Consider the following 23,255-nt stretch of genomic DNA (forward strand, 5'->3'; position numbering starts at 1 on the left):
AGCAGATACTGATAAACATGTATTATGAGGATGGATGATCAAGTTTCTCACTCTCTCCTTTAAATCTCAGTTTTTTTCTTCTTCACAGTTTATCTGTTAATTTATTAATGAATAACACTGAAAGAGTTTCTGTTATATTTCCCCTTGAACATCAGCTTATTAGGGCGGCATTAGGAAATAGCCCCCCTCCAAAGAATGAATAAATGAATGATGATAATAATAAAATGATTAAAAAGCAGAGCTCAGAGTGGTAGAATGGTCAAACATGGATCCACGGGTGGTTCAACTGCATTTGGTGACGTGACTAAAGCAAATCTTTCAAATAATCCCACCATCAACAGGATGTTGTCTCCTTTACTACGGTTACTTTACTTGGTCACCCTGTGAGTTTCTTTGAAATGAACCAAATTCTTTTATTTGTTGGTTGTTGCATATTTAACCTCTACAGTCAGGAAAGGAGGAGATGAGGCCTCAACAATGTTGGGTTGTAGCTGTGGTTCAGGTTAGAGTGAGTGTCCATGGAATAAATGTAAGTCAGTGAACTGGAAACATGACTGTGTTCAAACTTTGTTTTCCTTTTTATAATGAGTCTAATCAAAGGTGGACAGAAGTATCTCCACTGTGACTTTTCTGTGTCACCATCAGAGCTTCTGCACAGTGTTGTGAAAGATCCAGAAGCAGAGCTGGACTGCAGACAGCCAGTCAGAGCAGCTGTGTACAAAGTAAGACTGAACATCTGTCTGCTGATGGACTCATTTCTGAAAACTGGACTTCTTGTGTTGTTCAGACATTGAAGAGTTTTCTTTCTCTTTAGTCTCATTGTTTTTCTTTCTTTCAGCAGATGTTGGTCTGCAGGAGGTTTTAGATGAACATAAGATCAGTCTGAGGAGGAGATGTGAACGTGTGACTGAAGGAAGTGATGAAACAGGAAGTAGAACCCTCCTCAACAGGATCTACACTGAGCTCTACATCACAGAGGGACAGAGTGAAGAGGTTCATACCCAACATGAGGTGAGGCAGCTGGAGACAGCTTCCAAGATGGACGCCCTCCATGACGCTCCAATCAGGTGCCAGGACATCTTTAAAGCCTTACCTGACCAACAGAGACCCATCAGAGTGGTTCTGACCAACGGCGTGGCTGGTGTTGGAAAAACCTTCTCAGTGCAGAAGTTCACTCTGGACTGGGCAGAGGGCTTGGAGAACCAACATGTCAGTGTGGTGGTTCTGCTTTCATTCAGGGAGCTGAACCTGATCAGAGATGAGCAGTACAGTCTTCTGGAGCTGCTCCATGTTTTCCATCCAACATTACAGAAGGTCACAGCAGAGAAGCTGGCTGTCTCTCAGCTTTTGTTCATCTTTGACGGCCTGGATGAAAGCAGACTTTCATTGGATTTCACCAACAGGAAGCTGCTGTCTGATGTCACACAGAAGTCATCAGTCAGCCAGCTGCTGACAAACCTCATCCAGGGGAATCTGTTTCCCTCGGCTCTCGTCTGGATAACTTCCCGACCCGCAGCAGCCAATCAGATCCCTCCTACATGTGTTGACAGGCTAACAGAAGTACGAGGCTTCACTGACGCCCAGAAGGAGGAGTACTTCAGGAGGAGATTCAGTGATGAAGAGCTGTCCAGCAGAATCATCTCCCACATGAAGACATCCAGGAGCCTCCACATCATGTGTAGTATCCCAGTCTTCTGCTGGATCACTGCTACAGTTCTGGAGCACATGTTGACTACAGAGCAGAGAGGAGAGCTGCCCAAGACCCTGACTGACATGTACTCACACTTCCTGCTGGTTCAGACAAAGAGGAAGAAGAACAAGTACCATGAGGGACGTGAGATGAGTCCACAGAAGCTGACGGAAGGCTGACAGGGAAGTTCTTCTGAAGCTGGGGAGGCTGGCGTTTGAACATCTGGAGAAAGGAAACATCATGTTCTACCAAGAAGACCTGGAGCAGTGTGGTCTGGATGTGACAGAGGCCTCGGTGTACTCAGGAGTTTGTACAGAGATCTTCAAAAGAGAGTGTGTGATCTTCCAGAAACCAGTCTACTGCTTTGTTCATCTGAGCATTCAGGAGTTTCTGGCTGCAGTCTACATGTTCCACTGTCACACCAACAGGAAGACAAAGGTGCTGAAGAACTTTTTGGGAAAAACAATACGAGTCCTCTCTGGATGATTTCCTTAAACGAGCCATGGAGAAATCCCTCCAGAGTAAAAATGGCCACCTGGACCTGTTTGTTCGCTTCCTTCATGGCCTCTGTCTGGAGTCCAACCAGAGACTCTTAGTAGGTCTGCTGGGTCAGACAGAGATCAGTCCAGGAACCATCCAGAGAGTCATCAACAACCTGAAGGAGATGAACAGTGATGAAATCTCTCCTGACAGAAGCATCAACATCTTCCACTGTCTGATGGAGATGAACCACCTCTCATTATTTCAGGAGATCCAAGAGTTCCTGAAGTCAGAGAACAGATCAGAGAAGGAACTCTCTGAGATCCAGTGCTCAGCTCTGGCCTTCATGCTGCAGATGTCAGAGGAGGTTCTGGATGAGTTGGACCTGCAGAAGTACAACACATCAGAGCGGGGACGACAGAGACTGATTCCAGCTGTGAGGAACTGCAGAAAGGCTCGGTGAGTCCAGATGTGATCATTAACATCATTGATCAGTGTAGGTTAGTAGTTTAATGTTGAAAATAAAATCAGATTGTAACCACAAAGTGTTTGTGTCCGTACGCTGCAACCTTCCACACCATTCCTTTATTGTACAGACTCAGCAGCAGCTCCATGGATCCCAAATCCAAGAGTGGAGAACAGATTTGAAGTGTGTCACATCCATGCAGTCACAGCTGTTTCCACCATGTTTCCACTGATATTAATCCTGTTCAATGACACGTTTCATATCAGTGAATATGTTCTTTAGGACGTCCACTGACATGTTTAAGTGTCCTGCTGGAAATCACTCAAATCATCCATGAAATCCATGAAAAATCCTTTTAGTGTTTCTAACTTCAGCCTCTGTCCTCTCTCTCTCTCCATCCTCCTCACTGCTTCTTTCACTGATAATCACACAAACATCGTATTCAGCTACAAAATAACACAATAATATCATCTGATGATCATTATTATAAGAGCAGGATCCATATTTGATATCAGAGTAACACACTGCTTGGTTATGTGCAGTCATCATCAGTGACTGTGGGTCAAACAGAAGCTCTCTGATTGGTTGCTGACCTTGGTCACCTGTCCACTCTCACCTGTTTGTGTTTGCTCTCTCTTTGCTGTCTCCATCCTCTCTCTCCTTTCTCTCCCTCTCTGTCTTTGTACGTCACTCAGGTCCAATGGAAACAGTGACATTTACAAACCAATCAAAGACAAACTGATCCATGTCAGGTTATAACAATATTCAAAGTGAATACAGGCTGCTGCTGGACACAGACAGGTAACATCATTTTGACTTGCTGTCACCTGGATCTGGACTCATAAACACTGAAGCCCTGAACAGGAATACAAATCATTTTCTGCCAACTAGCGACACACCAGCAGATAATGGCTCAGAAAGCTAAAATGAGCCAATCATTTCTGTGTTTAGTTCCCCTGAAATCAGATCTGATATCAGCAGCTCTGAGTTCATTCATCATTATTGTCCAGTGATGAGATTTCTGCTCCGTTTGGTAACAGTCAGCAGGTTTTTCCTGCGTGTGGACGTGAACAGTCGTACCTGACAGCAGGTAGCAAACAGAGATCATCTTTCCAGCTGGAACTCTTCACTGAGCTGAACTCATTCAAAATGTTCTGGAGTCAAAACAGGAAACAGTCCAAATGTGTGTCTTCACTCTGACTCTGGATCAGATCTCAGTGACAGACTGTGGACATTATGGAAGCCTAAATGTGACACCATCTTCCTCCTTCATCTGCAGATTAAAGCCAAACAAAGATTCTCATTAAAAGTCTGCAGGTCTGAGAGAGACTCAATCGTTGTGTCATGTCAAACACAGTAAGAGGAGCTGAAGCACAGATGTGAAGAGCAGAGTCATCAGATTATGACCTCACTCTGTTTTGTCTTCATATACATTCAGTCTGTGTTTATAATGCAGATTTTCTGCTTTTATAATAACACATTTTATATTTTCTATCATCACAGACTGACTCAGTGTCGACTCTCAGAGTCTCACTGTGAAGTTGTGGCCTCAGCTCTGAAGTCCAACCCCTCCCATCTGACAGAGCTGGACATGGGTGGAAACTACAACCTGCAGGATTCAGGTGTGAAGCTTCTGTGTGCTGGACTGGAGAGTCCAAACTGTGGACTGGAGACTCTGAGGTGAGTTCACTGACTGCGGCTGTTGTTGTTTTTCTATATTTCAGGTCTTTGATTGATGTTTGAAACTTTCTTTAGTTCCTACATGTTCAGGATGTGTCTGAAGACAAATATGAAGAAGTTTGAGTGCTTTCAGAAATGTTGTCTTTCCAAACGACTGAACAACAGTTTTTCCTTTTGGCTCCAAACAGAAGTGGTGACTGGGAGATGTTTGACAGGACAGTGTTTCAGCCTCCACAGGTTCATGTTGTGCTCCATCAGTCAGTGAAGATGAAGTCAGTGCTGATGAGGCTGTAGAGTGTGTGAGGGATGTGAATGAGGATGATGAAGATCTGATGATAGCAGATAAAAACAGGCTGCAGAGACATTGAGCCATACAGGGCACACAGTGTGTGTACAGAACAGCTGAAATCATTATGGAGGCCTCACTGGGATATGGAAGCATCACAGTACAGCTTCAGTGAAGCATTAAAGTCTCTGATATGAGATGAGAAATGAAGCAGCCAGAGCTTTTTCATGAGTGGAAATCCACTGTGACTGTGAGCTGCTGCTACACCCTCCAGATTAGCCAGCAGCTCATCCTGCTCAACATTTTCTCACCAACTTTAATGGAAGTGTGATGTTTTCAGCTGGAGTGATGGTCAGGGTGGCCTCCCTCTCCTCTTCTTCTCCTCTTCCTCTTTCATTTGTAAAGCCACTTCTGCTGCTTTCATTCATTTGGAAGTCCTGTAGCTGAGTTTGGGAGAGACTAACAGCCTCGGCAGCAGAGGGGAGAAAGGCTGTAACACCACCACTTTACTCTGTTCTACCTGTCACATCATTTTATCAGGAAACAAATATGCTCATGTTTTTACTATGTTTGTCTTGAAGATGTAAGAAGATCACATGGTGCTTTTTATTATTGTGTTGGTTTGTTTCCTGTCTCTTGGATGGAGCCCAGCTGTGCGTGGCCCCTGGGCCTGTGGTCAGACTGTGTGCTGGATAATCCGGCCCAGGATGAGGCCAAACTGACATGGGATGAAATGTCTGTCACATAATTGAGCTTAGTGTAGTTTCATTTCTGCACAATTTAAAAACAACCAAAACTTTGTTCTGTCTTTTCTATGTTATACTGTAGACTTTCTTTGATACTGTGTCCAAAAGGAGCAGCTTTTACTTTGAAGGGGAGCCGTCTCTGTTTCCTCTTCAGGTTGGATGATGGAAGCAAATGAGTGTGTGATGTTCTTTCAGTGTTGCACTTTGTAGACGCTCCCTGAGCACTGGTCTCACAGCCAGCTGCACATAGAGACCAGTGTTGTTAGTCCAGGTCAGAAGATGACTTGTTGGAATGAAAATGAGCTTGTAGTTTGTCTGCTTTAATAATGTGACTGGAAAAAGGTGTTGGACTTCAAATATGTCCATTTCTTTCACACTTCACCTTTAAAAGTGAAGCCTTGTGGTTCCTGGAAGGAAAAAAACGACTTTTTCAAGTCTTTGTCCTGTTTTTATGATAAATGTACGACTTTAATGTGAAACATTCAGAGTTTTTTCTCTTGTTGTGTTTGTTTGAAGCTGCTTCCTGTTGGCTTCAGCTGTTTGGAGTTTCCATTTTCTAAACTTCTACATTCTGAACCTTCTTCAGCTCTGAACAGATGATGAAACACTGAATGATTTCAAGCTCACACTTTGTCTAATAAACTTACATCTTTCATTCTTTATACAGATTGCGTGTCTGTGGTTTGTCAGAGATCAGCTGTGATTATCTGGCAGCAGCACTGAAGTCCAACCCCTCCCATCTGAGAGAGCTGGACCTGAGCTACAACAAAAAGCTGCAGGATTCAGGAGTGAAGCATCTGTGTGGTTTCCTGGAGAGTCCAGGATGTGGACTTGAAACTCTGGGGTCAGTCAGCATGTTTTAGTTGTGCTGAGATGAATATGATGTGAAAGTTGTGCTGACACTAAACTGCAGACATCAGGCTGATATTATACTGATCCACACTGAGGATCTTCATGGTAAAGTCTGTTTTCTTTTGCTCTGGTTTAGTCCATTGACTGCAGCAGAACAATGTTCACATTTCAAACAGTGAGACTCAACGTATGGCCCGCGGCCCACACGCGGCCTGCCCACCTTTCCTGATTCAGAGAGAGGGGACCCTGATTAACTGTGTAGTGTTCTTCCTCACAGTTCTAAGTATCAGACACAACAATGAATAATCCACAGCTGACTGTCTTTAGCAGGTCAAAGGTCACGGCACACAGCAGACAGTGGGAAATATTATAATTCTGATCATTTATCAGACCCAGTGTTGGGACTAACGCGTTATTAAGTAACGCTTGATCAGCTGTTGTTAGAATTTATTTAATATTAATTTCTAGTATCAGCTGATGTTTGCTGGAGCCACAGCTGCAAAAAAGCTGCTGGTCATGATGTCGGTTTGTATATCTGGTGAGAGGGAAACATGAAGATGAAACCAGGAGATGTCCTTACTCAATCATCAGAGCTGAACAGGTGATGGAGAAACAGGTTTACCTTTTAGGTGACATGAATGAGTTGAAGGGAAGTTATGAACTGTTTCTGAGAGACAAATAACACCAGGATCCTTTTTTAGGTAGCTGACAGCTGGTAACTGTGCAGGTGCGGATCTAGCAATGTTTTGCCAGGGGGGCCAGGTAGGGCATTAACAGGGAAAGGGGGGCACAAAGAAATACTTTTCTATCTTATTCTCATTTAAAATGTCTAGCTTTTAAAAAATAATTATCTGAATCTTACAACAAACGATTGATAGATTGATGCATATATACCATCAAAACAGTGTACATCACTGTCACAACAGCGTTTGTTTTCATTCAAAGGCTTTATAATTTTTCCTATAATGGTGGGCCGGTCTCTAGTCAAAATGTCCGGGCCAATTTTCTGTCCCAGTCCAGCCATGTATGCAGCTCATCTGCAGTCTGGTGTTACCAACATCTTCCTATTCAGAAGGCAGAATTTCTGAGTACAATCGAAAGCACCACGACTGCAGTTTTTGTGTTGGATGTAAAAGGCGCACATGACGCTGTGATGTAGGCTAGAATCATGGCAGCAGTCAATGACGGTCCAGGCGTGGGATTTCTCTCGTGGAAATATGCACATTATCTTTTCCTTTCTATTGGTACGTGGCACAGTGCACTTGTGGCAAGTAAGCAAGCAAGAAGACTGGCAAAGTTATGGAAGCAACACATTAACAAGAGAATTCTGAGTAAAACCAAAGTTACTTTCCCTAGTAACTAGTTACTTTGAAAGTAACGAGTAACTTGAAGTAACTGAGTTACTTTTGAGAGAAGTAACTAGTAATGTAACTAAGTTACTATTTTAAAGTAACTTACCCAACACTGATCAGCACATATCCATATGTATAAAAACAAAGCTGACACTGTGAGACTTGATCAGAGGTGTGATCATCACAGCAGAGGCCTTTGTGTCAAAGTCACTGAGGATCAAACAGAAACACATGAAGCAGATTTTCCTGTTCTGGCTTTTTATAGCAGATAACCTTCAAAATATTCTGCAGTCCATCAAAAACTGAAGCAAACCATGAATCAGCATGTGAACATGAGCTGATGCTGCTGAAGGGAAGCAAAGTTACAGAGGTTTGATTACAGACACAGCTGAGAGTTTGTAATCTGGCATCATTTTAAAAGGTTTAAATTTCTTCAGTATTGAACAGCAGAAATGAGGCTTTGTTTTGGGAGGCCGACAGCAGTGAACACAACAGCAGACTGGTGCGTAATAAGCAGTGAATAATGCAGGAAACAGATTTTTGAAGGTAAACTGTTCTTGAAGTACACTGAGAGAGAGAGAGCTGTGCAGGAAGTAAACGTCAAAGTCAGAGAGAATTCATGACGATGTTCATCAAACGTAAAGCGTAGTTTGGATCTTCTTCTGCTGCTGGTTCAGTCCGTTTTGGTTGGAGACAGATGAAACCTGCAGCTTCAGGATCTGTGAGCTGTCCACTTTCAGCCCCGACGGCGTGTCCGTGTACGTGCCGTCGAGTGAACGATCCAAGCTCTGTGTTTCCATCTTTGTGTGTTTAGCTGCTTTCATTTACTGTTTTATCTGGTTGCTTGTTGTTGAAATACTTTTGGGAGCTTTAACCTGAGATTCTGGCAAAATACATTTATATTAAAAATCGATTCAGGATTGAATGAATCAACATCGCTTTATTCAAATTAAAACCATTTAAATAGGAAAATCCATTGTTTTACACCCGCCTCTAATGCTGGGTAATGTCAGCTGGTCCATGTGCAGCTGGCTGTGAGGCTCAGGGAGCGTCTACAAAGTGCAACACTGAAAGAACATCATCCATAAATATTGAGTAATAACTGGACTCTCATACAGCGAGACTCAAATGCCTTTAAACATCAGCTTATCCTGCTGATCCAAGTCCAACACTGAGTTTGTAAAACCATGTTTGTCAATCATTTTGTTTGGTTTCTGAGGAAAAGGATTCAATAACTTGCTGCTAATACACAACATTTCATCATATTTCCTCATAACCCTCTTTTGTCTGACCATTATGATCCCATTTGAATTTGCAATAAAGGATCCACAGAGTTTGGTGACAATAATGACAGTAGATGTTTGTGTGAAAGTGCTGGAAGAAAATGAGTGTGTGATGTTCTTTCAGTGTTGCACTTTGTAGACGCTCCCTGAGCACTGGTCTCACATCCAGCTGCACATAGAGACCAGTGTTGTTAGTCCAGGTCAGAAGATGACTTGTTGGAATGAAAATGAGCTTGTAGTTTGTCTGCTTTAATAATGTGACTGGAAAAAGGTGTTGGACTTCAAATATGTCCATTTCTTTCACACTTCACCTTTAAAAGTGAAGCCTTGTGGTTCCTGGAAGGAAAAACACGACTTTTTCAAGTCTTTGTCCTGTTTTTATGATAAATGTACGACTTTAATGTGAAACATTCAGAGTTTTTTCTCTTGTTGTGTTTGTTTGAAGCTGCTTCCTGTTGGCTTCAGCTGTTTGGAGTTTCCATTTTCTAAACTTCTACATTCTGAACCTTCTTCAGCTCTGAACAGATGATGAAACACTGAATGATTTCAAGCTCTCACTTTGTCTAATAAACTTACATCTTTCACTCTTTATACAGATTGGAGAGCTGTGGTTTGTCAGAGATCAGCTGTGATTATCTGGCAGCAGCACTGAAGTCCAACCCCTCCCATCTGAGACAGCTGGACCTGAGTAACAACAAAAAGCTCCAGGATTCAGTAGTGAAGCATCTGTGTGGTTTCCTGGAGAGTCCAGGATGTGGACTTGAAACTCTGGGGTCAGTCAGCATGTTTTAGTTGTGCTGAGATGAATATGATGTGAAAGTTGTGCTGACACTAAACTGCAGACATCAGGCTGATATTATACTGATCCACACTGAGGATCTTCATGGTAAAGTCTGTTTTCTTCTTCTCTGGTTTAGTCCATTGACTGCAGCAGAACAATGTTCACATTTCAAACAGTGAGACTCAACGTATGGCCCGCGGCCCACACGCGGCCTGCCCACCTTTCCTGATTCAGAGAGAGGGGACCCTGATTAACTGTGTAGTGTTCTTCCTCACAGTTCTAAGTATCAGACACAACAATGAATAATCCACAGCTCACTGTCTTTAGCAGGTCAAAGGTCACGGCACACAGCAGACAGTGGGAAATATTATAATTCTGATCATTTATCAGCACATATCCATATGTATAAAAACAAAGCTGACACTGTGAGACTTGATCAGAGGTGTGATCATCACAGCAGAGTTCTTTGTGTCAAAGTCACTGAGGATCAAACAGAAACACATGAAGCAGATTTTCCTGTTCTGGCTTTTTATAGCAGATAACCTTCAAAATCTTCTGCAGTCCATCAAAAACTGAAGCAAACCATGAATCAACATGTGAACATGAGCTGATGCTGCTGAAGTGAAGCAAAGTTACAGAGGTTTGATTACAGACACAGCTGAGAGTTTGTAATCTGTCATCATTTTAAAAGGTTTAAATTTCTTCAGTATTGAACAGCAAAAATGAGGCTTTGTTTTGGGAGGCCGACAGCAGTGAACACAACAGCAGACTGGTGCGTAATAAGCAGTGAATAATGCAGGAAACAGATTTTTGAAGGTAAACTGTTCTTGAAGTACACTGAGAGAGAGAGAGCTGTGCAGGAAGTAAACGTCAAAGTCAGAGAGAATTCATGACGATGTTCATCAAACGTAAAGCGTAGTTTGGATCTTCTTCTGCTGCTGGTTCAGTCAGTTTTGGTTGGAGACAGATGAAACCTGCAGCTTCAGGATCTGTGAGCTGTCCACTTTCAGCCCCGACGGCGTGTCCGTGTATGTGCCGTCGAGTGAACGATCCAAGCTCTGTGTTTCCATCTTTGTGTGTTTAGCTGCTCTCATTTACTGTTTTATCTGTTTGCTTGTTGTTGAAATACTTTTGGGAGCTTTAACCTGAGATTCTGGCAAAATACATTTATATTAAAAATCGATTCAGGATTGAATGAATCAACATCGTTTTATTCAAATTAAAACCATTTAAATAGGAAAATCCATTTTTTTACACCCGCCTCTAATGCTGGGTAATGTCAGCTGGTCTATGTGCAGCTGGCTGTGAGGCTCAGGGAGCGTCTACAAAGTGCAACACTGAAAGAACATCATCCATAAATATTGAGTAATAACTGGACTCTCATACAGCGAGACTCAAATGCCTTTAAACATCAGCTTATCCTGCTGATCCAAGTCCAACACTGAGTTTGTAAAACCATGTTTGTCAATCATTTTGTTTGGTTTCTGAGGAAAAGGATTCAATAAGTTGCTGCTAATACACAACATTTCATCATATTTCCTCATAACCCTCTTTTGTCTGACCATTTGATCCCATTTGAATTTGCAATATAGGATCCACAGAGTTTGGTGATAATAATGACAGTACACAGCAAATTCAACAGTGTTAAATGTTTTGTTGTTAATAGTCTTCTTGCAAAAGTAGAGTTAATTTTACTCTAAGTAGAGTCACATTCCTGTAATGTAACTCTGAGGTGTAAAATGATAGTAGTTAAAATCGAGTGTTAAAAATTAGTGTTTCTATGTCAAATCTGGAGGTGTTACAATGGAAACATTAACTCTTGACCTCTTAACTCCTAACTCCTACAGGGGCTATGACACCAACAGAGTAAATTCACAGACTCCGCCCCCAGCACGGCTCAGATCGAAGCTGAAGTAAAGCCGTTTCAGAACATTTTTCTCTACATATTTGAGTTGTTTGCCATGCTTGGTAAGTCATTTTTTCAAAGACTGTTTCAATTATTATTATTAGCTTTTACTTCTGTGGCTCTTTGGAGTTGAGACAAAGCTGTGTGAAAGGCATTAGCCATGTTGCTCGCTGATAGCATAATATTCTGTTTTAGCTAGCTGAAAGGTATTGTTTGCCCATAAAAAAAACGAGTAAACAGCAGTAGCAGGCGTCCTGACTGGGTTCTACGTTAGCATTTAGATCCCTCCAGAGTTTTGTGCACACGGTTTAGGTAAAAATGAAAAAGGTTGAGGTTTTACATTTAGTTCAGTATTACCTGTTGCCTGTGTCCTTGTCTTTTGGGAAAATACTTTACACAAGTAATGGCTCAAAGAGGATTCCTTTTTTTTACTGTGTTGCAATTGTTTACTGGATTATTTGTGCCATTAATTAGTGTCAACTAATTTTTATTCAATCTCCACATAGGATATGCTTGTGAAGATGGAATATGGGGGAGACCAGAAGTGCGTTGAGGTTCCACAAAGTGATGAATGAAGGACATGCATATTGTATTGAAGAAATAAGTGTTGAGAATGCTGTTATTTGCATTTACCAGCTCACCTATGTCAGACCTTTTGATAAACACAATTCTAATGAAAGTGAGAACATGTATACTGTTACATCTTTCAGAAAATGTTTTGAAATTGTGGTGCACAGTTCAGAATAAATGTTTTTCAAAAACCATTGCGTCTTTTTAGTAAATGTTTATTTCCAAAAGAAATTTCTAGAAGTTCAGAACAGTAAAATTCCCGCTTTTTAGAATGAATTAGAAGATAACTCTTACGTAGTTAAACTAAAATACTCTTTGAGAGTTAATATATAAACTCTTAACACCTAGTTAGCATTAGTAAGTGTTAAATTATCAACTCCAGACAGATTTGGTGTTTAACACTAAATCAGAGTTAACGTACAAATTCTCCAAAAAGAGTTAAATTAACACTCTCTGGTGTGGACCCATATAGACACTTTAATAGTGTTGAAATCAAATCCGACAGTGTTAATTTGGACATGCTGGATTTGCTGTGTAGATGTTTGTGTGAAAGTGCTGGAAGCAAATGAGCGTGTGATGTTCTTTCATTGTTGCACTTTGTAGACGCTCCCTGAGCACTGGTCTCACAGCAAGCTGCACATAGAGACCAGTGTTGTTAGTCCAGGTCAGAAGATGACTTTTTGGAATGAAAATGAGCTTGTAGTTTGTCTGCTTTAATAATGTGACTGGAAAAAGGTGTTGGACTTCAAATATGTCCATTTCTTTCGCACTTCACCTTTAAAAGTGAAGCCTTGTGGTTCCTGGAAGGAAAAACACGACTTTTTCAAGTCTTTGTCCTGTTTTTATGATAAATGTACGACTTTAATGTGAAACATTCAGAGTTTTTTCTCTTGTTGTGTTTGTTTGAAGCTGCTTCCTGTTGGCTTCAGCTGTTTGGAGTTTCCATTTTCTAAACTTCTACATTCTGAACCTTCTTCAGCTCTGAACAGATGATGAAACACTGAATGATTTCAAGCTCACACTTTGTCTAATAAACTTACATCTTTCATTCTTTATACAGATTGATGGACTGTGGTTTGTCAGAGATCAGCTGTGATTATCTGGCAGCAGCACTGAAGTCCAACCCCTCCCATCTGAGACAGCTGGACCTGAGTAATGACTCCTGGTCTTCAACTAACAAAAACAACCTGCAAAATTCAGGAGTGAAGCATCTGTGTGGTTTCCTGGAGAGTCCAGGATGTGGACTTGAAACTCTGAGGTCAGTCAGCATGTTTTAGTTGTGCTGAGATGAATATGATGTGAAAGTTGTGCTGACACTAAACTGCAGACATCAGGCTGATATTATACTGATCCACACTGAGGATCTTCATGGTAAAGTCTGTTTTCTTCTTCTCTGGTTTAGTCCATTGACTGCAGCAGAACAATGTTCACATTTCAAACAGTGAGACTCAACGTATGGCCCGCGGCCCACACGCGGCCTGCCCACCTTTCCTGATTCAGAGAGAGGGGACCCTGATTAACTGTGTAGTGTTCTTCCTCACAGTTCTAAGTATCAGACACAACAATGAATAATCCACAGCTCACTGTCTTTAGCAGGTCAAAGGTCACGGCACACAGCAGACAGTAGGAAATATTATAATTCTGATCATTTATCAGCACATATCCATATGTATAAAAACAAAGCTGACACTGTGAGACTTGATCAGAGGTGTGATCATCACAGCAGAGGCCTTTGTGTCAAAGTCACTGAGGATCAAACAGAAACACATGAAGCAGATTTTCCTGTTCTGGCTTTTTATAGCAGATAACCTTCAAAATATTCTGCAGTCCATCAAAAACTGAAGCAAACCATGAATCAACATGTGAACATGAGCTGATGCTGCTGAAGGGAAGCAAAGTTACAGAGGTTTGATTACAGACACAGCTGAGAGTTTGTAATCTGTCATCATTTTAAAAGGTTTAAATTTCTTCAGTATTGAACAGCAGAAATGAGGCTTTGTTTTGGGAGGCCGACAGCAGTGAACACAACAGCAGACTGGTGCGTAATAAGCAGTGAATAATGCAGGAAACAGATTTTTGAAGGTAAACTGTTCTTGAAGTACACTGAGAGAGAGAGAGCTGTGCAGGAAGTAAACGTCAAAGTCAGAGAGAATTCATGACGATGTTCATCAAACGTAAAGCGTAGTTTGGATCTTCTTCTGCTGCTGGTTCAGTCAGTTTTGGTTGGAGACAGATGAAACCTGCAGCTTCAGGATCTGTGAGCTGTCCACTTTCAGCCCCGACGGCGTGTCCGTGTACGTGCCGTCGAGTGAACGATCCACGCTCTGTGTTTCCATCTTTGTGTGTTTAGCTGCTCTCATTTACTGTTTTATCTGGTTGGTTGTTGTTGAAATACTTTTGGGAGCTTTAACCTGAGATTCTGGCAAAATACATTTATATTAAAAATCGATTCAGGATTGAATGAATCAACATCGCTTTATTCAAATTAAAACCATTTAAATAGGAAAATCCATTTTTTTACACCCGCCTCTAATGCTGGGTAATGTCAGCTGGTCCATGTGCAGCTGGCTGTGAGGCTCAGGGAGCGTCTACAAAGTGCAACACTGAAAGAACATCATCCATAAATATTGAGTAATAACTGGACTCTCATACAGCGAGACTCAAATGCCTTTAAACATCAGCTTATCCTGCTGATCCAAGTCCAACACTGAGTTTGTAAAAACATGTTTGTCAATCATTTTGTTTGGTTTCTGAGGAAAATGATTCAATAACTTGCTGCTAATACACAACATTTCATCATATTTCCTCATAACCCTCTTTTGTCTGACCATTATGATCCCATTTGAATTTGCAATAAAGGATCCACAGAGTTTGGTGACAATAATGACAGTAGATGTTTGTGTGAAAGTGCTGGAAGCAAATGAGTGTGTGATGTTCTTTCAGTGTTGCACTTTGTAGACGCTCCCTGAGCACTGGTCTCACAGCCAGCTGCACATAGAGACCAGTGTTGTTAGTCCAGGTCAGAAGATGACTTGTTGGAATGAAAATGAGCTTGTAGTTTGTCTGCTTTAATAATGTGACTGGAAAAAGGTGTTGGACTTCAAATATGTCCATTTCTTTCACACTTCACCTTTAAAAGTGAAGCCTTGTGGTTCCTGGAAGGAAAAACACGACTTTTTCAAGTCTTTGTCCTGTTTTTATGATAAATGTACGACTTTAATGTGAAACATTCAGAGTTTTTTCTCTTGTTGTGTTTGTTTGAAGCTGCTTCCTGTTGGCTTCAGCTGTTTGGAGTTTCCATTTTCTAAACTTCTACATTCTGAACCTTCTTCAGCTCTGAACAGATGATGAAAGACTGAATGATTTCAAGCTCACACTTTGTCTAATAAACTTACATCTTTCATTCTTTATACAGATTGGAGAGCTGTGGTTTGTCAGAGATCAGCTGTGATTATCTGGCAGCAGCACTGAAGTCCAACCCCTCCCATCTGAGACAGCTGGACCTGAGCTACAACTACAAGCTGCAGGATTCAGGAGTGAAGCATCTGTGTGGTTTCCTGGAGAGTCCAGGATGTGGACTTGAAACTCTGGGGTCAGTCAGCATGTTTAGTTGTGCTGAGATGAATATGATGTGAAAGTTGTGCTGACACTAAACTGCAGACATCAGGCTGATATTATACTGATCCACACTGAGGATCTTCATGGTAAAGTCTGTTTTCTTCTTCTCTGGTTTAGTCCATTGACTGCAGCAGAACAATGTTCACATTTAAAACAGTGAGACTCAACGTATGGCCCGCGGCCCACACGCTGCCTGCCCACCTTTCCTGATTCAGAGAGAGGGGACCCTGATTAACTGTGTAGTGTTCTTCCTCACAGTTCTAAGTATCAGACACAACAATGAATAATCCACAGCTGACTGTCTTTAGCAGGTCAAAGGTCACGGCACACAGCAGACAGTGGGAAATATTATAATTCTGATCATTTATCAGCACATATCCATATGTATAAAAACAAAGCTGACACTGTGAGACTTGATCAGAGGTGTGATCATCACAGCAGAGGCCTTTGTGTCAAAGTCACTTAGGATCAAACAGAAACACATCAATCAATCAATCAATCAATCAATCTTTATTTATAAAGCACTTTTCATACAAAAAAATGTAGCACAAAGTGCTTTACATAGTTAAAAGCAGCCCACCCCACCCTCCAACTCACTCCCCACACTCTTATTAACATAAATGATGTGAATACACACATATCCCCCCCCCCCCCCCCCACACACACACACACACACACACACACATACACACACGCGCACACTTAAAGAGTAAAAATTGGGCTGGGCTCGCATGAGCCAAGTGAGGAAACACTATAACAGGGAGCCGTCTGCACCGGGAGCCGGTCACAGACTGCAGCCTCCAGGCTGGGCACACAGCAGGAGGGAGGCCAAGGAGCCCCCCAGCCAGGCTGAGAGGACCCCCAGAGACCCAGCAGCCACGGTCAATCACAGCCCCGGTGCAGAGAGCGCCCTCCGAGGAAACACTGGAGATATGACACAATAGGATATATACAGGATAAAATAAATAAGAACAGGATACAATATAAATATAAATATAAATAGAGTAAGAAGATTAAAAAATGAATAAGAATAAAATCAATAAATATTAGGTAAAGCCTAAATTAATAATAGAATAACAGGATAGAATAAATAAGCATAAAATAAATAAACGCTAAGTAAAAGCTAAATTAAAAAGGTGGGTCTTGAGCCTGTTCTTAAAAACATGTACGTTCTCTGCGGCCCTGAGCTCCTCCGGCAGGCTGTTCCACAGGCGAGGACCATACCACTGAAAAGCTGCCTCTCCGTGAGTACGTGTCCTGACTTTAGGGACAATCAAAAGGCCAGTACCAGAGGACCTCAGGGTCCGCGAGGGTTCGTATGGTAAAAGCAGATCTGAGAGATAAGAAGGCCCAAGACCATTAAGACATTTAAAAACCAATAAAAGAACTTTAAAATCGATCCTGAAACACACGGGGAGCCAGTGCAGCGATTCTAAAACCGGTGTAATGCGGGCCCGCCCTCTGGTCTTCGTCAGCACACGAGCTGCCGAGTTTTGCAAAAGTTGTAAAGTTGAAATATTCTTCTTAGGAAGACCAGAGAGCAGGGCATTACAGTAATCAATACGACTGGTAATAAAAGCATGCATCAACATCTCCGTGTTGGCCCGAGAGAGAATAGGGCGGACTCTGGCTATATTTTTTAGATGATAAAATCCAATTTTGGTTACATGTTTAACATGTGGGATAAAACCAAGCTCAGAGTCAAAAATAACACCCAGGTTTTTCACTTGTAGCGAAGGACATGGCGAAAATGCCTCTAATTTAGACAAGAGTTTCTCTCTCTGAGCCTCAGGACCGACGATTAAAACTTCAGTCTTGTCCTGGTTAAGCTGTAAAAAGTTTTCTGCCATCCAAGATCGTATATCTAAGATACAGTTAAAAAGGGCATCCATTGGTCTGGTGTCATCAGGAGACACGGAGATGTACAGCTGAGTGTCATCAGCGTAACTGTGGAAGTTCACTCCATGCCTCCTGATGACACTGCCGAGAGGGAGCATATACAAATTAAAAAGTACAGGGCCTAGAACCGACCCTTGAGGCACACCACATGTCATTTTATGGATCTTAGAGGAGCATGTATCCATACTCACCATAAAAGATCTGTCAGAGAGATAGGAAGTGAACCAGTTATGTACAGCACCAGAGAGGCCCACCATGTGTTTCAGTCTGTTTAAAAGAACAGCGTGGTCTACTGTATCAGAGGCTGCACTTAGATCCAGTAGCACCAGGACTGAGAGCTTTTGGGAGTCCCAGTTACATTTAAGATCATTTAAAACCTTTAGGAGAGCCGTCTCTGTGTTGTGGTTCACCCTAAATCCAGACTGGAATATCTCCAGGATCTGTCTATCATTGAGAAAATCAGTAATCTGAGTAAAAACAAGTTTTTCTAAGATTTTACTTAAAAATGGTAAGTTGGATACAGGTCTGTAGTTATTAAAATCATTACAATCCAAATTGCTCTTCTTCAGAAGGGGCCTCACCACCGCCGTTTTAAAGGCAGCAGGGAAGACACCCAACTGAAGAGAGCAATTCATCATGTATAAAAGCTCAGCCTCAAAAAATCCATAAAGTGTTTTAAAGAGTGAAGAAGGGATTGGATCTAAAAGACATGTGGTGGGTCTCACTGTGGAGAAAACTTTTTGAAGGTTCTCAGCATTAACCAGGACAAAGCTGTCCAGTGTCTCCTCAGGTACAATCGAGCCCTCAGATGTGTTTACAAACATATCGCAATTAGGTAAAATATCAGATCTGATGGCGCTGATCTTTCCCCTGAAGTGGTCTGCAAAGTGCTCACAGAGTGAGTCTGTGGGGGTTCTTTGGGAGCTTTTAAAATCAGGGTTAAATAAATGATCTATAGTGGAAAAGAGGACCTTGGGATTATTTTTGTTAATACTGATTATTTTGGCGAAGTATGAATTTCTTGACTTCCTTGATGTATTATTGTACATTTTAAGTTGCTCGCAAAATATTTGATGGTTGATATTATTTTTATTTTTCCTCCATCTCCTTTCTGCTGCCCTGCAATTCCTTTTGAGTTTTTTGACTTCTTCGTTTCTCCAGGGTGATGCATGTTTTACGTTAATCTTTTTGGTGGTGAGTGGAGCAACGGAGTCAAGGCTTTTCTTCAGTTTGCTGTTGAAATGATTAAAAATCAAATTGCAGGGTGCAGGTAAAATCACAGGGGGGCATTCGTCTAAAACCCTGGTAAAATTTGCAGCCACTTCAGAGGTTAGATAGCGCCTCCTCACAGTTCGCACCGAGGTCTCCCGCTGAATAAAACCGGTGATGTTAAAAAACACACAGTAGTGGTCAGAGACAGCCAAGTCAACAACAGAGGACACGCTGGTGGACAGCCCATGGGTGATGACCAGGTCCAGAGTGTGTCCTCTGTTGTGAGTTGGCTGCGTGACGTGCTGGGTAAAATCCAAACAGTGAAGAATGTTTAAGAATTCTTTTGCTGCAGGATCAGAAGGATTATCTATGTGCAGGTTAAAATCACCGGTTAAAATTATCATATTATAGTTTGAATGTATGTTTGTTAAAAATTCTGAGAATTCCTTGATAAAAGCAGCGCTGTCTTTAGGTGGTCTATAAATTGTGACAGATAAAACTGGAGGGCTGCTGAAAACAATAGCATGGAATTCAAAAGTGGTAAAATGATCAAATAAAATTTGTTTGGAGGTGAGTGTGTTGTTGGCTAAAGATGCAGTCCCACCACCTCTCTTACCACTTCTAATAGAAAAAGAGAAATTAAAATTTGGTGGGGAGGCCTCAGTGAGAACAACTGGTGCATCCGAGCCCAGCCATGTTTCAGTTAAAAATAAACAGTCAAGTTTATTATCTAAAATTAAATCATTAATAATAAAAGACTTGTTCGACAGAGAGCGGACATTTAAAAGTGTCATACTGATTGAGACTGGTGGATTTTTGACAATAGAGTTGAATGGATGTTGATATTTTTGAAGAGGCCGGAGGTTATTAATGTTTTTGGAGTTACTGGATTTATGATAATTCTGTTGCTCTCTGTTTGTGATTATGACGGGTATTGTGTTGACTGTGGGAGAGAGAGGTCCGAGTCCAGAGTATTGTGTATTACTGTTAAAAGTGGAACAAATATAGGAGCTGGGACCAAGGGGACATCAGTCAGTGGCAGACAGATCAGCAGGTAATGTCGGTTTGGGGTAGTGACAGGGCGGTGTGCGGGAGTGCTGTACGCCAAATGCCAAATTGGCGGACAGCAAACGGCGTCCCCAGGCGTTGAGGTGGAGCCCATCTGCCCCAAAAAGATGCCTCCTCTCCCAGAAAGCATCAAAATTGTTAATAAAACCCACGCCGTGTCCACTATGATGACAACGGTGGCTCCCGGGAACGACAGCGTGATCCCCCCTCATCCGCACGTTCCTGACGATGGAATCCCCGAGGACCAGCGTGGAGAGAGGAGGTGCCACCGGGGGCTGTTGGCCATCTGAGACGCCCGCGCCGCGACACCGGGGGTGTTCAGATGGAGATGCGCCAGCCGGACTGCGTGAGTGACTCCCAGGTAGCCGCGCCGTGGGTCCTCTTCTCCGAGGAGCCGGGGTAAAGCACAGCTCTCCGCGGTGAGTTTGCACCACAGCGTCGGGTTGCCCGCCGCGGCTCCGGGGGCGTAGTGGTGGAGATGGCGCAGACCTCAGCGACACAGCTGGATGGCGAGGGCTAGCGGTCAGAGGAGGAAAGTCCACAGGATCCAGGACATTGAATTTATTCTCCAGTACTACCGCGCCGGAGGGGTGAGGGTGCGAGAGACGGATCCTCCTGCCCCCTCTGCAGCCACCACGCGTCTCAACCACGGTCCATGGCGCTGGTTGGAGTGGAGTGGAGCTGACCAGAGCCTTGGGTCTGGCCCCTAGCTGAAACCAGGAGTTCTCGTCCTTGGCAGAAGCACCAGCGACGCAAGTTGAGAGCCTGTGTTGACTGTTGGCGGGATCTTGGGACACAGCAGCTGGATGGTGCACTGTGTCGGCTAGCTCAGCGCTAGTAGCGGTGGTTTGAACTTTGCCAAGGAGGATCGTGTCAAGTTCGCATTCAGCCCCCTGGATTTGGTATAGCGTGGATATCCTTTGTTCCAGCTCGATCACTTTTTGGCTCAGGTTGATGCAGCTTTCACAGCTGGATGTTGAGGTAAGTGGTGCCATTCCGGAATATCGTACCGGCGACAGCGTCAAAATCAAAAACAGAAACTGCCACTTTAGCTTACCTTAGCAAAAAAGTCAGTCGTGACGCAGCAAGAAAAGAGTTTCAGATCAGTATCCAGCAAAGGCAAAACCAAGCTTCCAAAACTTTCGATGCAGGAGCGCCCTCAACCTGTGGGTGGGATGCCAGAATGTGGGGAATTCTGGCCTCAACATGAAGCAGATTTTCTGGCTTTTTATAGCAGATAACCTTCAAAATATTCTGCAGTCCATCAAAAACTGAAGCAAACCATGAATCAGCATGTGAACATGAGCTGATGCTGCTGAAGTGAAGCAAAGTTACAGAGATTTGATTACAGACACAGCTGAGAGTTTGTAATCTGTCATCATTTTAAAAGGTTTAAATTTCTTCAGTATTGAACAGCAGAAATGAGGCTTTGTTTTGGGAGGCCGACAGCAGTGAACACAACAGCAGACTGGTGCGTAATAAGCAGTGAATAATGCAGGAAACAGATTTTTGAAGGTAAACTGTTCTTGAAGTACACTGAGAGAGAGAGAGCTGTGCAGGAAGTAAACGTCAAAGTCAGAGAGAATTCATGACGATGTTCATCAAACGTAAAGCGTAGTTTGGATCTTCTTCTGCTGCTGGTTCAGTCCGTTTTGGTTGGAGACAGATGAAACCTGCAGCTTCAGGATCTGTGAGCTGTCCACTTTCAGCCCCGACGGCGTGTCCGTGTCCGTGCCGTCGAGTGAACGATCCACGCTCTGTGTTTCCATCTTTGTGTGTTTAGCTGCTCTCATTTACTGTTTTATCTGGTTGCTTGTTGTTGAAATACTTTTGGGAGCTTTAACCTGAGATTCTGGCAAAATACATTTATATTAAAAATCGATTCAGGATTGAATGAATCAACATCGCTTTATTCAAATTAAAACCATTTAAATAGGAAAATCCATTTTTTTACACCCGCCTCTAATGCTGGGTAATGTCAGCTGGTCCATGTGCAGCTGGCTGTGAGGCTCAGGGAGCGTCTACAAAGTGCAACACTGAAAGAACATCATCCATAAATATTGAGTAATAACTGGACTCTCATACAGCGAGACTCAAATGCCTTTAAACATCAGCTTATCCTGCTGATCCAAGTCCAACACTGAGTTTGTAAAAACATGTTTGTCAATCATTTTGTTTGGTTTCTGAGGAAAATGATTCAATAACTTGCTGCTAATACACAACATTTCATCATATTTCCTCATAACCCTCTTTTGTTTGACCATTTGATCCTATTTGAATTTGCAATAAAGGATCCACAGAGTTTGGTGACAATAATGACAGTAGATGTTTGTGTGAAAGTGCTGGAAGCAAATGAGTGTGTGATGTTCTTTCAGTGTTGCACTTTGTAGACGCTCCCTGAGCACTGGTCTCACAGCCAGCTGCACATAGAGACCAGTGTTGTTAGTCCAGGTCAGAAGATGACTTGTTGGAATGAAAATGAGCTTGTAGTTTGTCTGCTTTAATAATGTGACTGGAAAAAGGTGTTGGACTTCAAATATGTCCATTTCTTTCACACTTCACCTTTAAAAGTGAAGCCTTGTTGTTCTGATATCAAAAGTTTTTAAGGTAGACTGTTTTCTTGGATTTGGTAAATGTTTAAATATCGTTAGCTTCATAGCATAATTGCCTAAGTCATTTGACTAAGTCAAATGACTTAGGCACTTATGCTATGAAGCTAACGATATGCAATTGTAACTCTCTGGTGCCACCTTAAAACCTGTAGTCTGTAATAGGACATGATGCCGTTGGTAAACAGGAAGTAAGTCTGTGAATTAAGGAGAAGGCATGTGCAGCATGGTGGCCTTAGCCAAATAAATCCAGTGGCATCCACATACATCCTATGCCTTTGGTAGCATTGTGGGTATGTATAGACTTGTTTTATATTTTATGTGCATGTATAGACCACTTTCTTTCAAGTAAGTTCATTTTTCTGTAAGTTTGATGATAAAAACCAATCTTATGCAGTTTACGCTAGCATTCGCTTATGGAGCTAGTTAAAGGGGAACGACAAACAAATTTGGAGGCATTCATTATAACAAGACTTGTTAAAATCATAATTTGATGTTTGTATTTGACTTAAAAAGGGAAGTAATTCATATGAACATTGCATGTTGACATATTAAAAAACTGGGTTAATATATTTTCATCGTTATATATGTACATGGTGAATAAGTACAGTGATTATGCCTTGTACTGTTTGTTACAGTTTCACCTTTCCCTGTGTCAATAAACCTGTGAACCGGGAATCGTGTCATTAGAGTCTTGATGTGGGGAAGGAGTTTAGCTGACTGCCCAACCATAGCAGAGGCAGTACACTTGTGGTTC

General features: G+C 42.2%; 1 pseudogene; it reads left to right on the forward strand.

Moving 5' to 3' along the window:
- Nucleotides 1–255: 255 nt before the first annotated feature.
- Nucleotides 256–10,342, forward strand: LOC113034063 (protein NLRC3-like; annotated as a pseudogene).
- The last annotated feature ends 12,913 nt before the right edge of the window (nucleotides 10,343–23,255 follow it).

This window comes from Astatotilapia calliptera, chromosome 12 (genome assembly GCF_900246225.1).
Source record: "Astatotilapia calliptera chromosome 12, fAstCal1.2, whole genome shotgun sequence".
NCBI classification, from domain to species: Eukaryota; Metazoa; Chordata; class Actinopteri; order Cichliformes; family Cichlidae; genus Astatotilapia; species Astatotilapia calliptera.